This window comes from Mytilus galloprovincialis, chromosome 9, assembly GCF_965363235.1.
Source record: "Mytilus galloprovincialis chromosome 9, xbMytGall1.hap1.1, whole genome shotgun sequence".
Lineage (NCBI taxonomy): Eukaryota > Metazoa > Mollusca > Bivalvia > Mytilida > Mytilidae > Mytilus > Mytilus galloprovincialis.
Window position 1 is genome coordinate 35,697,399 of NC_134846.1, and position 23,629 is coordinate 35,721,027.

Below are 23,629 nucleotides of genomic sequence, written 5' to 3' on the forward strand. Positions count from 1 at the left end.
AGCTGATTCTAGTGAAGCCCTTCATCAACACCGAATTCGTAAAATTTGATTAGAAAAAAAGATTACCCTGGTGTGTTATGTAATGATTAACCATCTCCCCTAGTTTTTGGTGGGGTTCGTGTTGTTTATTCTTTAGCTTTCTATGTTGTGTCATGTGTACTATTGTTTGTCTGTTTGTCTTTTTCATTTTTAGCCATGACGTTGTCAGTTTATTTTAGATTTATGAGTTTGACTGTCCCTCTTTTTTGATATCAAACAGTTATTGACTTTTGATGTGGTTGCTACTTATGACATATGGATTATGGATTATGAATGGAGCTTTTTTTTCAAAAAGAGCGGGATAAGAAAAAAGATACTACAGAAAAGTTCAAAGCAAAATATGAGTAAATAGTGAAAAAATAATTTATCGATTCCAGATAAATGATATTCAGTATTGAAGGCCAACAACGAAAATCCTTTTTTTTTATACATCTAGGATGGGGAAAACAGTTAAATAACAAAAGTACCGAACTCCGAGGAAAATTCAAAACGAAAATTTCCTTCTCAAGTGACAAAATCAAAAGCTAAAACACAGTCAAAGAATGGATAACACCTGTCATATTCATGAACTGGTAAAGGCATTTACTTATGCAGAAAATAGTGGATTAAACCGGGTTCGGGTTTCTAAGCTAGCATAACCTGTCATTTATGTTACAGTAGCATAAAATTCAATCATATTGAAAACGGTGTGTGAACAAAACAAACAGACACACATGAAATAGGTAAAAATTTCAATAATAGGGATACAGCCGTCAACAATGTTATATAGTCTTCATCACCATAAAAGCAAACAAATATATTCACAAAGAAAAACAAACAAGATATTATGACAAGTCATGCCTTGGTTCATCTTCTGTATCAGTTATGGTCTGTTTTGTTGGGATGAGTAGTTTAAGAGTTTTACTTCTTTGAGTTATATGGTTGGACCAGTCAATGAATGAGGGAACACTTTTTGGTTTTAGTCTTTCAAGTCCGCTGTAGTTTTATAATGCCTTGAGCACACTCCAGTCTGCTAATTTTTTTTCAAATTAGAAAATTGTATGATACGTTTTGTTTATTTTCAATTTATTATGCATTACTGGTATATATGATTTGAGTTTAAAAGTGTCTTATCAAAACTCACTGAGAATTGAGTATAACTCAACGAAAAAAGAAGGTCTGCGTTCTACGCAAAATGTCAATCAATCGACCTACAAACGATGAATGAAAATCTTTAGTAACGCCATTCTGAATAAATAAATAATCTGTCTCAATAAAAAAGTCCGAATGAAGAAATACAAGTTATATATATCGTTTTTATCCCGAAACATTTGATGATATCTCCGGTTGTATCCTAAATGAAACATCGCTATCTGTATTTGACTTATCTAATCTGTAAGTCAATATAAAATCTTAATTTTATGAGAAGCAACACATCTATGTCAGACGATGTCTAGCTATGATCAAATGTATATTTAAATGAAATATTATACGTTTTGACTTCAAATTAGCTACAATACAAATATTCGTGCAACCTGTCAGTCACTGACAATTTATGAGCTCAAAACATTCTTTTATTGGTCGGTTAAAGTCTGTCTGCACTTTGTAAACTACGGCTAGTATAGGCAACAACTAGAAGATGTCCGCAAAATCGCGATACAATTAGGTAACTGTTGAAACTAAGAGTGTGGACAAAGTAATAAGGTGAGCACAGTAAAGTTTTAATCGATCAAAGAGCCATACTAACTAAAACTAGGAAACATACACTGAACGATAACACAATTTCATTACAATATTACTAAAAAAAGGAGGAATGCAAATTAATTTCAAAAAGACATCTCGGACAAAATGGTGTTAAATAAAAAAAAAAAAAAGGTGTTTACAGGTTAATATAATTTAAGAAAAAGATTTATCGTCATACTAAAAACTTATCAAAGGTGAGACGAGATATAGCACAAGATATCTAAACATTGAATAATAAATTTTAAATACGATTTGAGAGTACTTGCAATTATTGAAAGCTAGACCTGAGACTAAAATCAAAATCGAGCATATTTTAATTATAAATTTTGTTAAATATGATTATTATTTGAAGGATGAATAAAGTACATGTTTAACAGGTTTTGCACATATATCTTTCCTTGATATTATGATATTCAATCTTTCTTTTTATGATCTCACACTTCAAACCCATGGTTTCATCATTCCAAATCAGCATGACTTATGATTTCATCTAATCCAACTTTTAGACCTCCCAGAAGAACACAAAGTAGAGCAGAGTCTTTTAAGACCGATATGACCAAATCATAGACACATGATCTGAACCTTAATGAAATTGGTATCTTTGTATTATACACTGCGAAAGTTTGAACAAATAATGTGAATTATAAGGTTTGATTTTTCGATATGTCAGATAATATACTAATAACACAGAATAATAGTACATCCAGTTGTTTCCCAAAATATTCGGTAACTTTTTCACAGGCAATTGGTTTGTGGGAGCATACGACACCATTTTATTCTTGTAAACCATATCACACAACCCTTTGTAAAAAAGTCGATTTCATTTTATATCAAATCAAGGAAAAGATTAGCTTTATAGCTGTATTTGATAAAACCTTTCGGAATTTTAGGTCCTCTATGCTCTAGAACTGCATACTCTATTTGATCGTTTTAATTTTTATCTGAACGTCACTGATCAATCGTTTCGAAATAAAACGCACTTCTGATGTACAAAATTTTAATCCTGATATCTATGATTTAAAATTTCAAATATGAATTTCCTCATTCGGGTAACATAGAATAGTGCATACAACTAAGTTATAGAAACCACCAAAAAATGAAAATGTTATTATCATAAATCAAGGATCTGTTCATATAGCTATACACTTAAGTTGAAACTGGCATTACAAAGGAGTGATATATTTCTTAGTATAATATTATCTTATTATTTGCACAGTATATGTAGAAAAAAGATCGTACAATCCTTTGACATTAATGACAGGCTAGTGATCCTTGAGTCGATCCTTGCTAGCATTATTCTGGTAACGATTAATTAGTAGAAACAGTTGATTATGAGTTGTCAGCTTCTAGTAGCTTTCTGTATAAGTACACCTCATTTATATTGTCTGAAGCTCTCACTTTAATACGAATTTGCGAGAACAGAATCATTTAAATTCACATCAAATATCATTTTTTTTTTCTCTATTAATTACAGTACCAGTTTGTTTACAATGTACATTAAAAGTTAGATGAATATAGGTAATTTCATATACTTGGGACGATTTAGGGCTCGATTTTTATCAAATTATAAGCCTGGTACCTTTGAGAATTATTTAGCTAAATTGTCGTATATTACATCTAGATTAGTTTTTGTGTTGTTAGTTCTAATATATGTATACCCCAACTCTCATTTTTAGTCATTTTTTAACATGCCATACATGTATTCTAAAATAATAACAAATTGTGACTGGAAGATACGAATATTACCTTCTTTTTACGAAGGTTTCAAACATACCCATCCCAAATGCCATAATTTCTGGGAACGATGGATAACTTAAATGAAACATCTTTTTTATCAGCAGCTCACAGTTATACACATGTAAAAACAACAAAAGGTTGACTTTTTAATTTCGGGGTTTTGGGGCTGGTGTATCATGACAAAATGATGAAACATATACTATAAATGAGCAATACTATATACACCGATATAAATGGTATTTTTTGTGTCTATATAATACAAAGGTCAGCTATGTATACCAAATAACTAAATAGAGTCAAATGAATTTTCGATGGTATACGAGTCAAAAAACAAGGATAAGTACAAGTGTTGAAATTGTAACCAACGAATAATTATGTATCACCAGTAACACTACTAAATTCAATCATTGTAGTATGAAGTTTCCAGTTGTATTAAGATAACCAGGACGGGTTCAAAGAGATTTTGAAAGCAGATAAAACTGTACACCTTATAATCAACTTTATCAGATGACAATGCTAACACTAAAAATCAAGATGTAAGGCATAGGTACTAGAATTCAGCCACAGACCTGCAATGACGTGTTTCTAGTTATTGCACTGACAGCAATGGTACGGTTCAACAATCATACATATCACTATACCAATTTTGTTTTTAATCATTTGAAAAACAAGCACCCTCTTCATCTATTTCAAATAAGATTAAAAAACAAATGTTCAAGAAAATAAGACGCAAATATATACGATAATTTGTTGTCATCTATTATAATTATGAAACTAGATAGAAGGTAATTAAATTGTACAAAATGGTTAATCGGTTGTTTGAAAGCGATTTATTTTTAAACATCAAATTAGATTAAAGTTACTCGAATTCTTAATGCTGATTTTCACAAAACTGATTCAGATTTATTAAGAAGTATTGATGAACTCAATTATATTATAGTTGTTTTCCTACACGTTGGTTAAAATTTTAATTGATATTCTTACTGTAATTAGCCTGTTTACTAAATGTTGGCTCAATAATCGTTATTTATTTTCTTTGTAAAAAGAACTAGATTATATATATTTATATGGAAACTTTCTTGCTTAATTTACTATGATAACAAAAATACCAGATGATATGATTAAATTTTAAAGACTTTATTGACAACGTTTCTGGTTGTTGAGTTTCTTTCCCATTCAGGTTTAAATAAAAAAAAACATAGAACAATACTAAATACGTTTTCCAGATATCAACCAAAAACACTATATAACTTAAACGATATCTTAAGGTTAACATACCGTTTAAAATGACAGTTTCATAATATATACCAGGATAAAAAGTATGTACGGAAGACGCACGATTGGTCTACAAAACAGTTACAGAGCATTGATGTGTATGTCATTGTAAAGCTCATATAAAAAATTGCTTTCAATAGAAAATCCTCAAATGATTTAACACGAATATATTAACTATCAATGTGCTTGACTCCAACCTTTCACATTAACATATTTCCTTACTTATATTTATCAAAGCAACACTCTAAATCTTTAACAACAAATATACTTAGTCTCTGGCCTTTGTTAGTCTTGTATTATTTTAATTTTAGTTTCTTGTGTACAATTTGGAAATTAGTATGGCGTTCATTATCACTGAACTAGTATATATTTGTTATGGGGCCAGCTGAAGGACGCCTCCGGGTGCGGGAATTTCTCGCTACATTGAAGACCTGTTGGTGACCTTCTGCTGTTGTTTTTTTTTTTCTATGGTCGGGTTGTTGTCTCTTTGGTACATTCCCCATTTCCATTTTCAATTTTATTTCTTTGGCACGTTAGTTCCACTTAGCAGTAAAATAAGCAGCAAGACAATATCTACATAAGAGTCTACATGGTCGAAATCGTCAGTTGACTTCTTATTACTTGAACGATAAGCAGGAAGGAAAATAAACTAGAAGGATAACCAGGTAGGAAAAGACTAGAACAATAAGCAGGAGGGAAAAGGGACAAACACATATTATAATCAAAAGGAAACTTAAAAAAAATAAACAGCAAGCGACAAAGACTAACACAGTTTACCATATATGAAAAATGCTGGAACAAAAACACTAGCACGTCATTAACAACACGTGATAGAGACGAACACAGTGAAAATAGTTAAAAATACTATCGCACAATTACCATAAAAGGACAAAGATAAGAAAAGCCTTGGCCTTATTTGGCACAGCTGCTTTAGAGAATTGTTGTTTTTCAATGTCGATTACGTATTTATTCGGCTCTTAAGTTTTCAGATTCGAGCGCCACTTATCAGCCTTAACAAACGTAATTGTTTGTTATCCTTTTGTTTTGTTACCTTGACATTAAGATTCCAAAACCGGAATGCTTATATTGTCGTGAGAATGTGTAACTTTCATCAAATAAAAAGCGTTCATGGATAAATTAATATAAAAAAAGATAAAATGAAAACATCTTTTTTGTCCCCGTGGGTATCACCAGCCCTGTATACGTAGTCAGCGCTTCGGTGTTGACATGAATATCAATTATATGGTCATTTTTATTAGCTCACCTGGCCTGAAGGGCCAAGTGAGCTTTTCTCATCACTTTGCGTCCGTCGTCCGGTCGTCGTCCGGCGTCGTCTGTTAACTTTTACAAAAATCTTCTCCTCTGAAACTACTGGGCCAAATTAAACCAAACTTGGCCACAATTATTATTTGGGTATATAGTTTAAAAATGTGTCCGATGACCCGGCCAACCAACCAAGATGGTCGCCATGGCTAAAAATAGAACATAGGGGTAAAATGCAGTTTTTGGCTTATAACTCAAAAACCAAAACATTTAGAGCAAATCTGACATGGATAAAATTGTTTATCAGGTCAAGATCTATCTGCCCTGAAATTTTCAGATGAATCGGACAACCTGTTGTTGGGTTGCTGCCCCTGAATTGATAATTTTAAGGAAATTTTGTTGTTTTTGGTTATTATCTTGAATATTATTATAGATACAGATAAACTGTAAACTGCAATAATGTTCTGCAAAGTAAGATTTACAAACAAGTCAACATGACCGAAATGATCAGTTGACCCCTTTAGGAGTTATTGCCCTTATAGTCAATTTTTAACCATTTTTCGTAAATCTTAGTTACCTTTTACAAAAATCTCGGCCACAGTAATCTTTGGGGTGTCCAGTTTAAAAAATGTGTCCAGTGTTCCGGCCAACCAACCAAGATGGCCACCATGGCTAAAAATAGAACATAGGAGTAAAATGCAGTTTTTATACGCCCGTCTTTTAGACGGGACGTATTATGGTATACCGTTGTCCGTCCGTCCGTCCGTCCGTCCGTCCGTCCGTCGTCCACACTTCGGACAATAACTCAAAAACACTTTCACCAATTTCCATGAAACTTAAGTGAATTGTTTATATCTATTGATGTAAGCTCCCTTTAAATTTTTATAAATTTCAGATTTGAAGTTTTGGATTAATGGGGCTTTATTCATAAAAAAGGGGGGTTTTTAACATTTCGGACAATAACTCAAAAAGGCTTTCAACAATGTCCATGAAACTTTGGTGAATTGTTTATATCTATTGATGTAAGCTCCCTTTCAATTTTTATAAATTTCAGATTTTAAGTTTTGGATTTATGGGGCTTTATTCATAAAACTAGAGGCTCTAAAGAGCCTGTGTCGCTCATCTTGGTCTATGTGAATATTAAACAAAGGAAGCAGATGGATTCATGACAAAATTGTGTTTTGGTGATGGTGATGTGTATTTACGTCTTACTTTACTGAACATTCTTGCTGCTTACAGTTATCTCTATCTATAATGAACTTTGCCCAGTAGTTTCAGTGGAAAATGTTAGTAAAAATTTACAAATTTTATAAAAATTGTTAAAAATTGACTATAAAGAACAATAATTCCTTAGGGGGTCAATTGACCATTTCAATCATGTTGACTTATTTGTAAATCTTCCTTTGCTGTACATTATTGCTGCTTAAAGTTTATCTCTATCTATAATAATATTCAAGATAATAACCAGAAACAGTAAAATTTCCTTAAAATTACCAATTTAGGGGCAGCAACCCAACAACGGGTTGTCCGATTCATCTGAAAATTTCAGGGCAGATAGATGTTGACCTGATAAACAATTTTACCCAATGTCAGATTTGCTCTAAATCAGTGATATTGTTTGCCTTAAATTAATGGTGAATAAAGGCTTTTTCCCCTACAATGCCCTAGAGAAAAATCCCAATTTGAAAAAAAAATGACTTAAAATTATTCCCAAAAAGACAACTTTTTTCCCAAACAGTGCAGTCTTAGTAGTAATTGTGCGTGAATACAAACTGAAAAACAGTCATTTAAACCATTTTCATGCCTAAAATGACTATATGTGCAGATTTGAAGGTCTATTTATGTATCATCACTGACAATAAGGGGTCTTATTTCAAATGAGGGTTTACCTCTCAAAAGGGGGTCTGCAAATTGAAGTTCCAGTCAAATTCATCTTTCATTATAAATTTCCCAATTTGATAAAACTGACGCATATTTTCCCAATAAAAAAGGGTAGAGGTAGTTTTAAAAAAACCAACAATATCACTGTCTAAATGCTTTGGTTTTTGAGTTATAAGCCAAAAACTGCATTTTACCCCTATGTTCTATTTTTAGCCATGGCGGCCATCTTGGTTGGATGGCCGGATCACTGGACACAATTTTAAATCTAGATACCCCAAAGATGATTGTGGCTAAGTTTGGATTAATTTGGTCCAGTAGTTTCAGAGGAGAAGATTTTTATAAAAGATTACTAAGATTTACGAAAAATGGTTAAAAATTGACTATAAAGGGCAATTACTCCTAAAGGGGTCAACTGACCATTTCGGTCATGTTGACTTAGTTGTAAATCTAACTTTGCTGAACATTATTGCTGTAAACAGTTTATCTCTATCTATAATAATATTCAAGATAATAACCAAAAACAGTAAAATTTCCTTAAAATTACCAATTTAGGGGCAGCAACCCAACAACAGGTTGTTCGATTCATCTGAAAATTTCAGGGCAGATAGATCTTGACCTGATAATCAATTTTATTCCTATCAGATTTGCTCTTAATGCTTTGGTTTTTGAGTTGTAAGCCAAAAACTGCATTTTACCCCTATGTTCTATTTTTAGCCATGGCGGCCATCTTGGTTGGATGTTCGGATCACCGGACACATTTTTTAAACTAGATACCCCAAAGATGATTGTGGCCAAGATTGGATTAATTTTGCCCAGTAGTTTCAGAGGAGAAGATTTTTGTAAAAGATTACTAAGATTTACGAAAAATGGTTAAAAATTGACTATAAAGGGCAATAACTCCTAAAGAGGTCAACTGACCATTTCGGTCATGTTGACTTATTTGTAAATCTAACTTTGCTGAACATTATTGCTGTCTACAGTTTATCTCTATCTATAATAATATTCAAGATAATAACCAGAAACAGTAAAATTTCCTTATAATTACTAATTCAGGGGCAGCAACCTATCAACGGGTTGTCCGATTCATCTGAAAATTTCAGGGCAGATAGATCTTGACCTGATAAACAATTTTACCCATGTCAGATTTGCTCTAAATGCTTTGATTTTTGAGTTATAAGCCAAAAACTGCATTTTACCCCTATGTTCTATTTTTAGCCATGGCGGCCATCTTGGTTGGTTGGCTGGGTCACCGAACACATTTTTTAAACTAGATATTCCAATGATGATTGTGACCAAGTTTGGTTAAATTTGGCCCAGTAGTTTCAGAGGAGAAGATTTTTGTAAAAGTTAACGACGACGGACGACGGACGACGACGCAGGACGACGACGGACGACGGACGCCAAGTGATGAGAAAAGCTCACTTGGCCCTTCGGGCCAGGTGAGCTTAAAAGGGGGATTTTTAACACTTCGGACAATAACTCAAAAAGGCTTTCACCAATGTCCATGAAACTTTGGTGAATTGTTTATATCTATTGATGTAACAAATAATACTTAATAAAATCTGATAAAAACATAAAATTTGTAAAATCTTTAGTTCAATTTAAAACATTAAATTTCTTGTAAAAAATAGGTTCCATGAATGTCATACGTTTGTACTATTATTGAATGGTTCCAAGGATGAAAGCACATTAGCAGTCCCTGAGATACTAACTGTTCCCTGAGGCATATATCATTTTATGATAACATTTTTACTATCTAAGCTATGGATAAAAATCAAATACTGATTTTGCATATAGGATGTTTTACTCTTGTTAAAATTGGTTGCAATTGAAATCACAAATGATACCTTAGCATTGCAGCTTTTTTATAGAGTTCGGTTTCGGTGGAAGGGTTGAGCGCAATAAAAAATGTTATAAAACATAACTAGTCTACAATAGCACATAATAAGTGAACAAGTGACAACATGAAAATCCTAACATGTGACTAAATATTCCTTAAATGTTAAAGGGTGTCATTTTATGAAAAAAATAAGGAAATCAAGTCTCCTAAACATTTATCAATATGATCATCTTGTGAATATTCTAAACAATAAAAAGGTAATAATCATTATCCACCATATTAAGCACCATTTGAACAACTTTTGCATACATCTTTGTATAATTTAGTATGGATTCCTTACTGTGTTCAACAGAATCTAACTATGAGCAATATACCCAAAGAAAATTACCTTCTTTCAAACTACTATAAAATTTGGAAATCAGCCATAGAATTACTAAAACCCATAATCATATATCACTTTCCTTATATTGCATTGAAGACTTCTATGTTATATGCCAATGTTAATGATATTTGTTTTTTATGCTAAATATTGAAAAGCTGAACTAAGTTTAATCATCAGTGTCTTCTTCACTGTAATCACTGTCCTCATTATCAGAAAAATCCTCATTTTCATTCTCAGAAGAGGCCTCCTCATCATCAATGAAATCTTTATCTTCATCATCAATGAAATCCTTACTTTCATCACCTACTTCCTCATTTAGATCATAACTTTCAGTAGAGTCACTTTCACCATCTTCACTTTCCCTGTTATCTTCTTGCTGCTCCTCATTGTCATTGTAGTCTTTTTTGCCATTTTTATACGCCCGTCGTCAATGAAATCCTTACTTTCATCACCTACTTCCTGATTTAGATCATAACTTTCAGTAGAGTCACTTTCACCATCTTCACTTTCCCTGTTATCTTCTTGCTGTTCCTCATTGTCATTGTAGTCTTTTTTGCCATTTGTATACGCCCGTCGTCTTTCAAACATTGGGCGTATCATGCGCTAAAGCGCAGCCCTTTATTGGCTTATATCGCAAAAAAAAACAAAGCATTTAAAGCAAAGAGAGGGGTAAAATTGTTTATTAGGTAAAGATCTATCTGCCCTGAAATTTTCAGATGAATCGGACAACCCGTTGTTGGGTTGCTGCCCCTAAATTGGTAATTTTAAGGAAATTTTGCTGTTTTTGTTATTATCTTGAATATTTTTATAGATAGAGATAAACTGTAAACAGCAATAATGTACAGCAAATTAAAACCTTAAATTAAGTCAACATGACCAAAATGGTCAATTGACCCCCTTAGGAGTTATTGTCCTGTATAGTCAATTTTTAACAATTTTCATAAAATTTGTAAATTTTTACTGACATTTTCCACTGAAACTACTGAGCCAAGTTCATTATAGATAGAGATAATTGTAAGCAGCAAGAATGTTCAGTAAAGTAAGATGTACAAACACATCACCATCACCAAAACGCAATTTTGTCATGAATCCATCTGCTTCCTTTGTTTAATATTCACATAGACCAGGGTGAGCGACACAGGCTCTTTAGAGCCTCTAGTTAATTTACTGTTTGCAAAAGTATGGATTGTTCGAAATACTACTATCACATGAACAGATTACCTTAGCTGTATTTGGCACATTCGAATTTTGGGTCCTCAATGCTCTCAAACTTTATACTTATTTTACTTTTTAACTATTTTGAATTGAGCGTCACAGATGAGTCTTATGAAGACGAAACGGGCGTCTGGCGTATCAAACTATAAGCCTGATCCCTTTGATAACTGATTAATTCAAAACAGAAATAAGTTCGCACAGATTACTTTAGTAGCTTCTGGTGATGTCCTAATGATGAAAATATGCAAGCTGAAAGTTTTGTTTTGTTTAGTTTTTTTTAATAAAAATGTAAAGTTTGAAAATAAAGAAGCTTTAATTGTCGGAAAGAAAGTCGTAATTTTATTTATGACGCAGTTGCATATCATTTAACAAACATCAAACAATTTCTTGTTTTGGTTCTTGTTTTTATCAAAATGATCTATTTGCGAGATAATTTGAACATTTGCGTAATTCAAGTACAAAAAGCAAAATCAAATCTAGCTTTATTTTGATAGCTGAAGAAACGTTTATTTGCAATTTATGTATTGTCTCGTGCAATTATGTTGCATTCGGAGTCTTTTATTTACTATTTGATTATACTTCATTGTTTAGATGAGAGTGATAAAGATTAATAAAGCTTATCTAGCCAGATGGGACAATGCAAGATCTTGCTATTATTAGGCTCTGCAGTTCTTGCAACTGTTAATCGAATTCTCTAAGATTGTAAGATCTAGTTACAGGACTAAATATAACGGAAGTTAATTTACAAAAAGATTGCTTAGAATTTCTTGATTCGAGGCAAATCTATATTTTTGCCTTTTAAACCTTTTTTTAAATGGAGCATTTGGCGTAATACATTTAAATCCTGGTATCTATGACGTATCTACAAAACCTGACAAAATAGCCGCATTCTGCTATATTGTCATAAGTATTCTTGATATTACCAAATGCCTCACTCAATAAGATTATTTTTTTCTATAAGATAAATAAAACAAAGATGTTCAGGTGAAATAAACACCATTTTGGGTAAGACCTTGACTCACATATTATTTTGTCAATTTCAACATGATAGTGACATTTCTGTCCAAAAGTGTCTAGATCATATTATCCTAAAAATTGGTTAATAGCAGTATCAAAATGTTTTGGAGATTGAATATTTTTATTACGTTTGGAATGGAATTCAGGAACATGCTGCAAAGGCTCCCATTGAACCGTATTGTATTTCGTGTATTCGCATGTGAAAAAGGGTGGAAATAGCATTCTAATAATTAAATGCATCCGTAGTGCTTTCTGGATTTACCTTTCACTTTGATCTCTCAAAGCTAATTACTCCAATTTCTAGTATATATAGTTTTTTTTTATTACAAAAAATATACGTTGTTCATACCAAGCCAGGAAAAAGTAAAATCACAAAAATACTGAACTCAGAGGAAAATAAAATCGGAAAATCCCTAATACCCGATATAATCATAAATATATAGAAAATGGCTATAGTTATCTTATAGTTTGTTTCTGTGTGTGTTGCATTTTGGTGTTTCTGTTGTGTCATTGTTCTCCTCTTATATTAGATGTGTTTCCCTCAGTTTTAGTTTGTAATCCGGATTTGTTTTTTTCTCAATCGATTTATGAATTTCGAACAGTGGTATACTACTGTTGCCTTTATTTGATACATTGATTACCTTTTTTATTGATGTATTATAGTAAAAGGGCTACCGACTAATTTTTACGCGATACACTGTCAAAGTGGCTGTCGAAGTGGACAAAATACAACAAAACGTCGAAATAAGCGTATCGTCATCGCTTTATCAGATTTAAAACGGTTATGTTCGACGTTTATCACGTCTAACTAGATGATAAATATTGGTTAATACAGCGAATAAAAAGTCAGTTAGTTTAGATTATTTTAAAGCAATGAGATGGAATTTAATTAATCAAAAAATTACATGTATGATTTTTTAAGAAAAAATATATGTTCTATCAACATGATCAGTTGGAGGTTAGATTAATTTAAGACAAAGTAAGAACATTTTCGCTGATTATACACGCTATCTATACATATGTTCACCTTTTTTTTAGAGAATTCAATTGGTAATATTTTAGACAATAAAAGAATAAATGAATACTTTTTTTCGATTTTCAGTTACAGTTCAACGAGCCAACTTTGTATTCAAAGTTAAAACAAAAATCTGTGACATAGCACGGTCATTGTAACTTAATCTTAAATAAACTTTAGCTGTCAAACACACGTTCACCGATTTGACTTAAATTCGCATATTTGTTATATACCATACTAAAAGGTGTATCCAAATTATAAAATGTCTTAAATAAACAATTTACAATGCATGTGATGAATTATATGTATCAGTATTTAGTGTGTATTTTAGTCTAGACACCATCTAATTTACTATTCAGGTAACTTCAAAAGACTGCCGACGGTCATATTACCCGATATAAACATAAATATAGATATAAATAGATAGCGAACTCATGCAATTGGATTTCTGTAGGTCTATTTGATTTCTTATCATAGGTTACAAAAATATATTGATCATAATTTTTACCTGTATAAGAGTATAGTTTTGCGGATTGAGTCAGTTAACTAAATGGTTTATCCTGGTTTCTCTTTCAATGTTGACACTCTTTTCCTTTTAATAACTGAACATGCCAAATCCATGAGTAACCCATCTCTAGTCCAGAAGTTCAATTGAAGTTTACATGAATACGGATTCAATGAGTTCGAATTGTTCACTTGCACGTGCATCATCGATGTTCCGTAATTTATTTTAACACAATTGAACCCAACTGGATGTTAAAAGAGAATTTTTCCCTTTCATTTATGACTGAATAAAAACAAATCATAATTTTTATTTATCTATTCGTTTTGTATTTGATAGCTAATGCCCCTTAAAGTTGCTATTTTTTAATATAAAGTATCATCTTTTTATAGTCTGCCATGGTGCTTCATATATGTTTGAGTGTAATCCGTTAACGTTGTGCTTTTGGTTTGGTTTTTACTATATTAGTATGCATGCTGCATACTTTGTGTAATATGCTTTTGTATATATGTTATTTTTTTAATTTTTGGTTAAGGTTATTTCTAAATGGTTGTCAATATGCTGAATCAAATTTAAATAAAAATACACAAAACTATCAGAATTAACAAAAAATAACCTGATGAACATTTTCGTGTTGCCACATTCCATAAGAGCTTCGGTTAAATTATGTGTCCAAATTAAAAACAAAAAAAAAGTGCTTCCAAAGATCTAATCATCTCCTTACATGGGATCCGGAAGTGGCTCTTACTATTATCAGAAAAGATCCATAACTTCTACCGCAGTGTATAGGTTCGTATGTCACTCCATGTATGCCTAACTTGGAGAGCCATATGCTGATTTCTGCACAATATTCTTTTTTTATTAGACTGGTTGTCAAGTCAGAATCTACTCAAAATTGTATTAGAGCTTTGTTCTCATAGACGAGAATCTTCCAATGCTGTTGACCTTTACCCGTCCGGCTATTTATTCATACCTTAGAATGGGTAAATGGATACTAGGACCATTTCACAAAAAGTCACTCATCAACAAAAGGGTCTATGCTACTCCTAGGTCCGGTGAAGTTTTATTCAGAATTCAAGACATGTACTTCCACAGGGAGGCCCTGTAGAAGTCTTGATAGTGCAGAGGCTATATGCTACAAAGAAAATAGCTACAAATGTTGCATAGACTATGTAAACGTCTGTTGTTATGCATGCATTTGCCATGTGAATGCACAAACAAAAATAGGACACAAAAAGTAATATTAGTTATCGAACGACTTTACTTTATCTCCAGCTCTAAACTACGAAAACATGTTTCCAGTGAGCCGAGAAACCGCGACATCGTATGGGTCAATATATTTGTGATGATGAACGTAAAATGAAGAGTCGATTTCATTCCTTCTTTCTCAGAACTCTGTCGGAGGAACTTTGATATAAGGGGCACACCCTATTAACAAAATGTGTAAAGTGTGATCTGTTAACGTCATCAGATAATATCTTACTTGATTAGAACTGGAAAGTGGAATTCAACACGTGTATATTCTGTTTTATGTTGTTTTATTCTGTAGCTAGTCACCACTTCGGTGTTATCATGTATATCTATTGAATAGTCATTTTTATAAATTAACTGTTTGCAAATAAAAGTATGCATTGTTCTAAATAATAAGAATGGTCTTATCACAGGCAGAAAACCTTGGCCGTAATGGGCACAACCTCTGGAACTTTTGGTCATGAATGCTGTTCATCTTTGTACTTGTTTTGGGTCTCGAACTTTTTTTATCTGAGCGTCAGTGGTTAGTTTTGTGTGGACGGAACGCGCGTCCGGTGTATTAAATTTTAAACATGGTATCTTTTGATAGTTATTATTCGTGTGTGTCTCTGTCCTATATGTTCTCCCATTTATTTGTATTGTAGTCCTATCATGTAATGTTGTGATTTTAATGTTATCTTAAACATTGCCATAAAAGCGGAAGGTTTGCCTAGCCACAAAACCAGGTTCAAACAGGTTTTTCTTCTAAAAAAATGTCCTGTACCAAGACAGGAAAATGGCTATTGATAGATGATAGTTCGTTTCTGTGTGTGTTACATTTTAATGTTGTGTTTCTGTTGTGTTGTAGTTCTCCTCTTATATTTGATGCGTTTCCCTCAGTTTTAGTTTGTAACCCGGATTTGTTTTGTTTTTTTTTCTCAATCGATTTATAAATTTCGAACAGCGGTATACTACTGTTGCCTTTATTTATTCAATTTCCAAAAATGATATGAAGTTGATCTTCAACTTCGGTAGCATCCTTCTAATCGAGTTCGTTAAGATATTTTAGATATAAACACTCGTTTGTATTTTGTTTGTTGGATGACAGAACACCAAATATACATTTGGACGTAAAATTAAAGTACCTTGAAAGATATATATTTTTTTGTCTTTGCGAAAGTTCTGTAAGAATTCTGTTTCAAATGAGGAAAAAACAGCCAAAGGTGGTTCATAAATAGTACGCATAAGATACCGACTTATCATTTCACCAAACTTAACAAATAAGTAAAAACTACGGATATTGTTATTACTAATTTTTTTAATTAAGTAATGTCTCTCCCTATACTTAACTGATTTTCTTGTCCGGGTTTGTCTTATGTTTGATCCATTTTTTTTTTATCCCGATATAAGTTACAGGTGTGTTAGATGACAGTTAATATATTGCTCCGAACAGAGCTCTTGATAATTTTAATTTTCTATTACGACGAAATACCCACAACATCATATATTTTTTGGCATCCGTAAGGTATAACAGTTTCCAAATCTTGAAGCCAGTAATCTTCTCTTTCTTGTGTAAGCAATATGGTGTACTCAATATTGCATACTTTGTTGAATGGTAGATTTTTACTTGTAGAAGTTATTAAAATTGAGACAAACATTTCTACAAATAGAATTTTATTAGTCACAATATAACAAAACGCCTGCAAAATGACTTTCCAAATTGTGATGACCGGGAAGTATAGAAGTACGGTCTGGATGCTGAACGTCTTCTGTTTCTAACCATACGTCATCATTTTCAGTTAACTGTGTAAGGATTGACTCAGTTGTTTTCATATAGTCACTGTGGTCATGAAGAGCTAATTGTCCAATGTCTACGCCATTGCGAAGCAATCGAATTCGGATTACGGAACGTGGAGTCGAAGTTATAGTGTATGTTAGAAAATAAATCCCTGTCTTTGGTGCAACGAAATTTCCTTGAAATGCGCTGTATGCATTTCAAGCATTAAATATTACGTTGTCAAAGTTTAACTTTACACCGCTTTGCACATGTGATAACTCGTGGTTTAAAGACGTCATAAATGCGATGGTTGGACAGTAAGATACTGAAATATATGTTCATCGTCGATTTTTCATGATTTGTCTAAATTATAGTACATTTAAAACAAATCTACTTAAAGGGGCACTAGCTATGAGATAGACTATGATTTTGTTTGGTTCAATCATTAGTAATAGTGCAATAATGAAATAATAATTCGTTTCCAACAGCCAATTTGGTACAATTTTGTCAAACTAGGCAAATAATCATCGATTGTGAATTATTAACTTGCAAGCAAATAATTCGACCATATTAAATCTGTTTTCATGTAATTTTCAATTTAACCGATAAGCTAGAGATTGGTTACACATGCATAAGTCGTGTTCAGCCATTAAAAGAAAGATATTGAAATTGAAACAAAGGTTAACCATTGTGTTGACTGATTCGATCCACAAAAAAATTATTTTTTTACAGGTAAAGGTTGCACTTTGTAAATACAGCTGTTTTTCAAACTACGCCTCTTTTGGGGAGATTTAGAATATTCATAGAAAATTAATTTTGTTTACATACTGGTTCCCAGTTCTGATCTGTATGTTGCATCTCGTACAGACATAATTTGGGAATGTTACCAGTCAATATACATGTACATATTGTTTATATTGAAGTCTGTGGTAACCCTTCATTCAAGGTAGGGATAGTTAAGAACATTAGTGTTAGTTTAAAAATCTGAGAAGTTCAGGGCATGTAAAGGTTGAAAATATGCCGCACAGCCCTATATTTTGACCTGTGAAAAAAATTGTAGTGCATATGAACTTTCAATTCTTTGATAAGATTATTTTCAAAACTTCATAGTAAAAGTGGTATCTGCATACATACAAATATTGCAAATATGGCTTTGTTTGAACACTGCTAGTATACATATATATTAGCTAAATTATGTCAGATATATGGTTAATGATGATACTGTTGTGACAAGAATTCTAAATTGACCATTTGAGGCAGAAATTCGAACTTTAGTTGACAAATAGGCATACAGTAAGATGTGGACTAGAGACAGAGGCAGGATTGGATAGTTTATATAATCTTGAATGTTGTAATGCTTGACTGCTAAACATTACATTTATAATATTCTGATATGCTTAATATGTTATCAAAACAGTTTTAAACAGGTTCTAGGCATTTTATATCTATTTGAATAAATGTTTGTTTAGGTTGCACTTTGTAAATACAGCTGTTTTTCAAACTACGCCTCTTTTGGGGAGATCTAGATTATTTATAGAAAATTTTGTTTACATACTGGTTCCCAGTTCTGATCTGTATGTTGCATCTCATAGAGACATAACTTGGGAATTTTACCAGTAAATATACATGTGCATATTAATTATATTGAAATATGTGGTAACCCTTCATTCGAGGTAGGGGTAGTTAAGAAAATTTAGTGTTAGTTTAAAATCTAAGAAGTTCGTGGCAAATAAACGTTGAAAATATGCCGCACAGCCCTATATTTCGACCTTTGAAAAAAATTGTAGTGCACATGAACTTTCAATTCTAGGATAAGATTATTTTCAAAACTTTATAGTAAGAGTGGTACAGTTTTAGCTGTAAAAGGAGTTCCTATGGAAAATTGCATTGTCAATATTTACAGATATGCAACCAAAAAACGTTAATTAACTTTTTTTTCAACTTATTACATGAAATCAAACAGACTTATAAATATCCAATTATACGAGGTCGCAATCTATTTCTTTGTATGTTTATGTTTATATCGGGTTATAAGACTGTCGAAAGTATTCGGAGGTCATCTCGATAGGTCATTAGATGGTATCTGGACTAAAAACACACTGAATTCTGATATACATTTGTGTATATTATCGAATACATGTTTTTTAACTGTCTATTTTAGACTTCTTGTAATTTGGATATTCGTGTTAGTATGTTATAAATCAGATATGAAAATTTTAGGTCAAATCGTTGAATATACATTTTACAGCTAGTGCCCCTTTAATTGATAAAGTCATATTCAAAATTGACAAAACTAACGTGTAAGACTTGAAGATATATACCCTTTAATAGACATTAAGACATATTTTTAAGATAATGGAAACGTCTTAATCATACTTCTATAAACTTATCTGCTAGCGATAAAATATAATGTTTGTAGCCATGACATTGTTCATTGAGCAAATGCTCTTAAATCTCATACATACTCTATTGATTTTTCAGGTCAGAATTTCAATAAAGGTTGTTTGCCTTTTTGTATTTCTTCGTTGCATATGTGACATGGCTCTGTACTTATACATCCCGTCATTGTGTCATTGTACTATGGTAAATTTGTGTATTGTTGTCTTTAATTTTCTACTTATATGCTTGGTCTGTATGCCATTTTGTGCATCTTTGTTATATGTTTGTATGCTGTTTTTTTAGTGATTATGATTTTAGCTTTTGATTTGCTATTTGATAAGGGACTTTCCGATTTGAATTTGTCTCGGAGTTCTGTATTTTTGTGATTTTAATATTTATGTTATCGATATTAAAATTTGCATTTCTCCGTCTCATTTGCTTATATCTTAATGTATTGTGAGATTACAAGTAAATGTTACCTTGGGCTTTTTCCACTTTGAGTAATCTATCTGATAACATTTGAATTATGCCCTCAATGTTCGGAATTTTCGTCTTAAGATCAGTTGCATTTGTCTCATTCGCACTACATGGTCCTGATGCAGACAAACTTACACAACTGCTCATCTGCATTGAAAATGTTCAGGGGGAAATCAATATAACCAGAGTCTACGTATACTATGACTATGTATATTTAACTTGACGTTTTTATAATTTGCTTCAATAAAATTGGTTTGTTTTTCCTAATATAATATTTCGCTACACGATTAAAATGAAATATCATCGATATTATATTTTATGTAAATAAACTTTAATAAATCGTCAACATCATTCAGCTGGAATGCTTTTTCTCTGCCTAGCTTTTCATATAAAAATGAGAAGATGGGATATGATTGCCAATGATACAATTCTCTATCAGAGACCACATGACGTAGAAGTTAACAAATATAGAACACCGTTCGGCCTTCAACAATGACCAATACCTATACCGCATAGTCAGCTATAAAAGGTCCCGAAATTAAAAATGTTCAACAATGCAAACGATAATTTTCAAAAGATACCAGGTATATAATGCATATTGAAATGTCTGATCATTACTTTTTTTCAACTTCGTAAATGATTTTGATTTCACTTTATTATTATTCTAGCGCCACTGAGTCTTAAATAGTCGAAACATAAGTGTGTTGAATGGCATTAAAAACCTAATATTTGTGGTGAGATTTAACATTGTCAGACCTACAGCTGGGTATCCCCAGGCCATTTGTCATTTATTTTACGTTGGTATGACATTTCACTGACATGATCAGTTTTGCTAGATTTAATGTTAATAAAACGTTAAAATCTTTAGAAAAACAGTAGAATTTTGACATAATTTTAACTCTTATACGTGTTACCATTTTCCCGATTCGGGCCTAACATGCAAATGATTCCTTCGTTTCACGTAACCTATGAAGATGTTAACCGGACGTTACAATTGATACCTTTAGAGTTACATTAAATAACGTCACCCTTTGCATGAAGCAAATTTTATGGGGTACGTCAATCGGTTTTTTGAAGACATTTAAGGCATATACATTCAAACTCCCTTGTATATTGAATGATTCTTCTTCATTGTTTCATTCAAACCTATTGAACTAATAATTGTGTCTGTACAAAAATTTAAACAAAAATGATAATAAATTTTCACAATTTAAAAATGCTGCAGGCTCATTTGTTTTTTCTCGTTATAAGTTTCATCTTAGAAGTTAAAATAGTTATCAAAGGTACCAGGATTATAATTTAGTACGCCAGACGCGCGTTTTGTGTACATAAGACTCGTCAGTGACGCTCATATCAAAATATTTATAAAGCCAAACAAGTACAAAGTTGAAGAGCAATGAGGATCCAAAATTCCAAAAAGTTGTGCCAAATACAAAAAAAAATTAGTCATTGAAAAAAACTGAAGAGTCTTTAATTACAAAGAAATTCTACCTTAGAGTTCAGTGTATTTACGGATGTCTCCAATGTGTTTATTTTATTCTGCATAGATAAAACTAGACTGTCATACACGGACATTTTTGTCTCTAAATTTTGTATAGTCTGGTCGGTCCGCTGAAGAAGGTGATCCACACTGCTGGTGCCGTTCATATTATTAGTAAGCAAACGTTTGTCGCTGCATCTATTTTTCTACAAAGGTAATTAAAAACTAATCCAAATATCACATATTTGACGGATGATTTAGAAAGCATTTTAAATTCAAGATTGAAACAATGTCCTTAATATTTTGGAACAGAAAATTGCACTTATGAAATTAAATTGTCATGTCGTTGTAATAAGTCATGATAAAACTGACCGCATTTATATAGATAATATTCACCTGTCAATTACGTGTTTATATGTCGAATTATGAACGTGTTTGCCAATTCGTCATAATCCTATTTTGCATGGATGTTTCTCTTTGACTTCCGAGTTCTGAATATCCTATTATATCTTCCGCCTTATTTTAACATTCACTTTGTATATAGTTTCTGTTATATACGGAGAACTTAATCAGAAATAATTGTCTGTCAGAAACACAAAGACCAAAGAGAAAAGTCAAAGAAAAACTGCCGACATAATTTGGAAAAAGCGAAGAGACAAACAGATCTACAAAAAAGCACAACAAATAAGGTTAAAATATGAAACAACAAGAACCCCACGTAAAACTCCATGTTTTCATATGCTCATAAAGGGTGAGACTAAGTTTTGGAGCTTACGGGATAAAGAATTGCATTATGAATGGTTTATCTATATGAACATGTATCTATTGTGATTTCGAGACAGAAAATAACCATTTGAAGTCTGGGTAGACATCATCAATGTTTTTGATTTGGCTCAGAGGTTAAACGTCACTATTCAGTCCGAAAAAGATTGTCAAAATAGTGATTTAGAGGCTCCGTTGATGTCAACTAAGAGATGATTGCGTTCATAAGAAATTCTCAATATAATTATGCTTTAAATTTTTTTATTACACTTTATTATTTTAATGTATCAGTTAGGGCTGCAGAAATCACTAGAAATACTTTCCAACGTTTTCCAATCATTCAAAAACTAGAAAATTAACGAACAATCGATACGGCTTCCTCTGTCTCACTTTAGACTTATACCTCGGATTTTATATAAACCCCTTACCAGAATCTACGACGAACGTACGATTGTAACTTTGAAATTATAAATTTCCTAAATTAGCAGAAATATATTAACTTCACTTGCATATATATAGTTTCTATCTTAATTGGTAATCAACATCATGCAATTGTTACTCAAACTTAATAACACGTCAATAGTGTCTGAGCAGAAATTTAATGAACATGGTTATATGAAATATTCTAAATATAAGTTCCCCCGAAGATTATAAGATATTACTTTAAAATGTTCCGTATCAATTTGTGCAAATAATACATACTGGTCTTGAACTATATTAAGCTTATTTTGGCACAACGTTTTAGAATTTTGGGCCATCAATGCTCTTTAACTTTATACTTGTTTTGACTTTTTGACTACTAGTATTTTGATGTGAGCGTCACTGATGAGTCTTATGTAAATGAAACACGCGTCTCGCGTAGCAAATTATAAACCTGGTACCTTTGATAACTATATGCATGTCGGAATGAATTTTTGTATTTTTTATTTGTGTATTTCTCTGTCCTGAATGTTTTTGCAGTTATTTGTACTGTAGTCCTGTCCTGTCAGCAACTGATAAAAGCTTCGCGAGATTTGGCTAGTCTAACAACCAGGTTCAACCTACCATTTTTGTCTTAAAATGTCTTGTACCAAGTCAGGAAAATTGCAGTCGATATCTTATAGTTCGTTTCTGTGTGTTACATTGTCGTTTGTTTTTTTGTTGAACTTTAGTGTTTCTGTTGTTTCGTTGTTTTCTTTTACAGTTGATGTGTCCCTCGGTTTTGGTTTGTAACCTGGACTTGTTTTCTATCGATCTATTTATAACTTTCTAACAGCGGTATACTACTGTTGCCTTTATTTATCATCTTAATTCAGTGACGGATTTATCGGGGACACAAGCAGCATGTGCCCCCCTCTTCCACGTCACCAAAACATTTTCTAACATAAATTTATTGCTACTGAATCTGCTTATATACATTTTATCTCAGCTTGATTTGACTTCTTATATCGGCTGGTAATTGATCCCATCTTATATTTGTTGTTGATATTTTATTACCGACAATGCACATTTTGCATGGATTTTGATTGGATATTCAGAACGAGGGCAATATTTATTTTGTTATGTTCTGCCAGATAAAAGGTGAGAAATTGAAAAGTGTCGGTCCGTGGTACCTACGGATTCTTTAAAGACCTCTGGTAAATGTTTTTGAATCATT

General features: G+C 32.2%; 1 long non-coding RNA gene across 1 annotated transcript; it reads right to left on the reverse strand.

Annotated features, from left to right (window-relative positions):
- Window positions 1-16,775: 16,775 nt before the first annotated feature.
- LOC143046772 (uncharacterized) lies at window positions 16,776-21,600 on the reverse strand. The gene is made up of 3 exons (XR_012969272.1): window positions 21,243-21,600; window positions 19,754-19,898; window positions 16,776-17,220 (listed from the first exon to the last, which is right to left on the reverse strand). It is a non-coding gene; the product is annotated as an uncharacterized LOC143046772 (long non-coding RNA).
- Window positions 21,601-23,629: the final 2,029 nt, after the last annotated feature.